Source organism: Cavia porcellus, unplaced genomic scaffold, assembly GCF_034190915.1.
Source record: "Cavia porcellus strain 051 isolate PalLab524CR breed Dunkin Hartley unplaced genomic scaffold, mCavPor4.1 scaffold_24, whole genome shotgun sequence".
Classification (NCBI taxonomy): Eukaryota; Metazoa; Chordata; class Mammalia; order Rodentia; family Caviidae; genus Cavia; species Cavia porcellus.
In genome coordinates, this window is record NW_026947507.1 from 29,533,072 (window position 1) to 29,538,687 (window position 5,616).

A 5,616-nucleotide genomic window follows, 5' to 3' on the forward strand; every position below is an offset into this window, starting at 1 on the left:
ATTTTCACATTCAACAATATATTATAAGCACTCTGCAGGAGTCAGCCTGTAAAGTTGCAAGAGTCAATTTTTAAGTTTACAGGAAGTTTGCCATTCATTTGGTAAAATTAGCCCCACTATAGAAATATGAAAATGCTACCTATTAGAGGATTAACCCTTCCAGAGCATTACTGTTACCATTATTATTATTTTATTTTTATTATTATAATTTACCATGCATTTTATTTTTTTACTGATGATGTAAGGAACAGTAAGTGTAAACATATTATGTAAGACTGCTTCATCATTCTTTTAAATGTACCCAACTGTGTCTAATACCAAAAAACATTTGACATTGATGAACCATTATCTACTTGATCAAAATTTTACATTATCCCATTTTTTTCTTGAACTTATATTTCTTCCTATATCCATCATAGAATTTTATTCAAATATAATACACTTTAATCTTCAAAGCCTATTTTTATTTACCCAATCACATTTTCCTATGTCAAAATATGTATAGAAAGTAAAACTAGAGATTTAAATTTTTTCTATGATCATAGGGTTCTAAGTTTGAAATTTTTTTTCTGTATTAAGTTAATAGCACTATCATAACAATACAAATATATTTGAAATTTAGAATAATTACAAGTTACAAAAAGACTTTTTGGAAATGGATTTTTAATAGAGTGGTTGAGTGTGTCCATTAGTTTTTTAAGACAAAGTATTTAAGAAATTCAATATGAAATGAAGAAATCCTGGTTTGGTTCACGGTTTCAGAGGTTCCAGCTTGGCTTCGTTGCTCTGGACCTTTAGCAAAGCAGAACACTGTATCAGAGAGCAATGGCAGAACAGAGCTGTTTAACTCATGGCAGGAGGGAAGGGAGGAGGGGCACCAAGACAGACAGTGACTGGAAAAGGGCAAGGTAACCTTCAAAGAAACACCCAATAACCTAACTTCCTCCCACCAGTTCCACCTCCCAAAGGCTCCATCACATCCCAAAAATACCATCAGCTGAGGACCAAGCCCTCAGCATAGGACCTTTATGGGATATTTAGGATCCAACCCATAACAAAAGGGCTGTTAAAATTAGTCACACATCCAAGGATGAGTGTTACCTATTGTTAATATGTATAAGATGGGTTCTAGTCTGTTTTATTACTCTTTTTCCCTGATTAACAAGAAAATTGGGGGTGGGTGGGGAGCTTGCTTAAAAAGAATAGGAATGAAAAGAATTTAGTTAGTACAATGTCTCTCGGTTCTCTAAAGTTCTTGTAGGCCAAAAATCCCATGGTGATTTTCATTCTAAAAAATTATTCCTGATGTACTGAATTTATGGAAATTGCCTACTGCAGAAAATGAGGTGCAGAACTTGGAGTCAAATATGTGGAAATTCTGATTTTAGTTCCCAGTACACCATGGTATGACTGTGGGTCATCGATGAAAATGACTCACAGTATTCATCTGCTGAGTGTGGGTAACAATGTGCTCTTGTGGGGCTGCCATGAGGATGAAGGGAAATGATAAAAAGAGAGTGGCTTTTACAGTAAGAAAATGAGAGGTCAGCACATGGTAGCTCTAATGTTCTAAACTTAAATTAATTGCTTAGGAGCATTTTCATTTCATGATGTGATATACACTAGTAGGCAAATTTTACAAAAGGCCTTTTTAAAAAATAGGCAGTCTAGATGGTAGACAGGAAAGGAATTGTCAGAATTTTTGGACCCTTCTAGGGGCCCAGGAATTCTTTGGTACATGTTATTTGGTAGGTGTTTGGTAGATGCTTAATTTTAAAAGACATTATATTTTCATGGAACTAAACCCACACTGGTGAATTCTGGTGGAAATTTTCATATTCAGATTTAGTCTTTTTCTCGTGCAGAAGGTGGAACCAAATGCCCGTAGTATTTAATAAGAAATACTAATAGGAGTCAAGCAGGCCCTCTAAAAGTCTTGGTACTCAGCAGTAAGAAATGAGTTTCTTGTTGATTCGGAGTTATGTGGTGAAGAGCGGAAGCAAGGATACACTGTAAACACCTACCCTGCAGACAGACTCTGGTATAAATTTTGAAGAAAATTCATATTCTTTTCTAGGTCACTACTCATCCCTTCCAAGTGATAGAAAGACTATTTGTGCATTTAATATTTTTAATCCCGCAAAATAAAGAGAATGAGGAAGTCTAAGTAAATTTTATTTCTTTTCATTCCTAAAGCCACTTAAAAACTATTCACTAAGTAGTATCTCTACGAGGTATAACAGACAAGATTTTAACTTACAAAGAAAAAAAAGCAGTATTTCCTTAATGATGACTTTTCAGCTGATATAAAATTAAAAAGATTAAACTTCAAGCCTCTCAGCAAAAACGGTTATGAAAGGAAAAACTAGCAGGCCCACTGCTGGGGTCTGCTGTAATAAACACATAAACCATTCCCTCTGCACTTACATCCAGTCCCACCCATTGGCCAGGTCCAGGATTGGCCAAAGCCTGCGGCTGAACCCACGAGGCCCTGGCCAGAAAGCTGCCAGAAACAATAAGCTGGAGCTTAGGCAAAGCCCAGGAGGAAACACTTGATGTCAAATACGAATTTGCCATTGTTTTGAGGGAACATGGATGGAGGAAGGAATAAACGTCTGTGTGTTTGAGGATCCATTTCTACACACTATCAGACCAGATCTCATTTTCCCTGACAGCTCACCATTGCCACAAGATTATCTTTTTCTGATATTTACTCTAATGGTGACATTCATTTCCAGGCTGGCATCCAGAGTTAGTCTAATGTTAAGAATATTTTTAAAAATAATAAATATATGAAATAATAAAACATCAAGCAGAGGATTATAAACACTAGCTAAGTTCATTTCAAGTAACTGTAACACTATATCCACTCATGGGGAATTCATTTTGCCAGAGGGGACAAATAACCTCATGTAGCTCATATTAATACTGTTTACATCATTGCTGGTATGTAGGAGAGCAACAGTAAGTAGGGAAACCTCACAAAATATATGTACACCCTTCCTCTTACACATCCTGTGAATGTTTCAGTTGAGGCATCCCATAAAAACCAGAACGAATCCTACAGAGAAAGGCAAAGCTCATTTCATAAGCAAAAGTCGCATATACTTGGAAAACCAATAAATGCTAAAAATACCTAGCATCATGTTGATTTCTGACCTTGAATTTTCCTATTTAGCAATCCATACAGAAATTTAACTTACCACTTAAAAGAATACATTCCATGAAGCCAGTCCCACCTGAACTGCACAATAACACTTAAATCCCCAGAGTACTATATTAAATCCCAGAATTTTAAAGCCAACAGACACCTGAGAAATTAGAATGGTCAACAGATACAGCTCAGTTACATTCAAAATTTACTTAGCATGTATTTATTGTGGGACAGAATTGAATTTTATGTATAGTACATCTACCAAGTACCACACCAGACTTGAAATTATAAAAATAAGCATCACTGTTCCCACTCTTCAGGAGGTTGCAATCTAGAGGGAAGAACAATTCATACTGAAGAAAATTATGTTGCAATGTAGCAAAGCGTACCAACTGAGGGGCAGGCCCATGAGATAATATTACTCTTCTGAGACAATCAGAAAGTCCCAGAAAAGGTATTGTTTCATTTTAAGTTGGGAAGGATAAATTACATGTCATCCCTCAGAAATGTTGGGGGAAATATATAGGGAAAATATCATAGGGGAAAGAAATCTCTAAAACAAAAACCAGCAGAAGCAAAACATCAAACAAAAACACAACGGGGTTAGGCTATGTGCTGTGTTTGTAAAATCTGGAACACACTAAGTAGCAATGGGTGGCAGAGAAATTTTGCTCAAGATGCCATATGGATATCTACCTTTCTCCAAAAGGAATGTAATTAATATGTACCACAAACATATCTTAATAATAAAAAAGTCTAACTTGGTCCCAAATAGGGGATTGCCACAGGTGATCTTTGACAATGTGACACATTTATAGCTGTGATTTAAAATGTTAACCTTGCCAATAATGCAAAGAATGATTGAAAGAGGAAGTCACTCTGAATATGTCCAGCGAGAAAGCGAAGTGTGCGTTAGGTGCCACTTAATCTAACCTGGAATAATGAATGGATAATTTAGTGAGGGGTTGCTGGGCTCTTAAATTTCTGTGCACCGAATCCCATGAATCTTGTTTTCTTCTCTGGTTCTATATAAAGACATAACGCACAGTGAAAGGTTAGTAAAGGCTCAAATTAAAGACCAGCAATGCATTTAAGAGCATAAGTTGTCTCATTTAGCATCCTGACACCCCATTTACCTGCAGTGTTTGTGTTCAAGACCTGGTGTCAACAGCAACGTAGGGGTTTGAGGAAAAAACCATCATAGAAAACCGTAGAAAGGTGATGCGAACCACAGCTGCCTCTGGAAATGATCCTCAGCAGGACTTTGGTACTGCAAAATATTCTATTAAAATGCAGTCCTATGAATTCCTGGTATTAAACAATTTGTCAAATACCTGGCAGCCAGAGCAGCTGGCGCAACAACAACACCGTCACTTCCAGGGATGTTCCTGCCCAGCCTCTGCACTTCCTGCTTCCCCTCCAAGTCCCAGTGGAAATAGTCTTTATAGAGGCAAGGTCTGCGGTAAGCGCCAGGGCCTGTACCTATTTTTTTAAGAGTTTTTCTTAGCCTCTGCTTGCCTGCCTGACTCCTGTGTGCTTCTGGAATCCTAACCCAATTACACAAAATCAAGGTGCCTGCTCTGCTCACTGGATCTCTCTTGTGTGACTTCTTAAGTCAAAACCCAAATCTGGAGTTATTCAGGCTTCTGGTATCAATAAGTACAGTGGCTCAGATATTTGAAAAATATATACTTATATAAAGTAGTATTTAAACTAAAAACACTTCAAGACACTTAAGACGGTTGGTTTTATTTTTTTAACCTTGTTTTTTCAGGGTAACAGAAATGATTCTAGCTGTTATGAAATGTTTAGCTAAATATTCATTATGTCTGCTATAAGGATATCTATGTAAATTATTCTAGTTTAGTAACACAAATGAAGCAGCTTTCTCTAAAGTGAGAAATAAATATGAAACTATAAAAAAAAAAGAAAAACAAATAGCATGTTAGGTTTGGGAGAGTAGAGAACATCAAATGAGACCTGTATAATAATACCTTGTATGAAGACACTGATTAATTTCTCAGCTTCCACCTGGGTATTTTTCCTGAAAGTGGTACACATGTTTTTAAATCATTCATAGAGTACTTTTTGATGGTCTCAGCCACCTGAAAATGTGAGCCAAATTAAATTTCTCCGTCTTAAATCATGGGCATCAAGTATTTTCTCCCAGCAGCTGAACAGCTGAGTAATACAGAGAGGTGAACAACACCAACTGTACTCTGCTTACTGCTGTCTTCACTCATGAGTCCCATTTGGCTTGTTGGAACGATGTTAAAGTAATTCTCTCGCATTCATTCATACATACTTAAAGAAAGAATCATAATCACCCAAATCCCTCAGCCTCTAGGTCACTCCTGTGGAAACTCAGTATTTTGTCAAGTTTCTCTTGGTACAGTATTTCCAGAGTGCTGTCAAAACATCTGGATGTGGGGCTTCTGTTATGGCTCTTAGAATTCTATTTT

The 5,616-nt window shown here is 36.7% G+C and overlaps 1 long non-coding RNA gene across 1 annotated transcript; it reads right to left on the reverse strand.

The window, feature by feature from the left end:
• Positions 1-649: 649 nt before the first annotated feature.
• On the reverse strand, positions 650-4,511 carry LOC106025668 (uncharacterized). The gene is made up of 3 exons (XR_001199211.2): positions 4,291-4,511; positions 4,088-4,179; positions 650-792 (listed from the first exon to the last, which is right to left on the reverse strand). It is a non-coding gene; the product is annotated as an uncharacterized LOC106025668 (long non-coding RNA).
• Between the last annotated feature and the right edge of the window lie 1,105 nt (positions 4,512-5,616).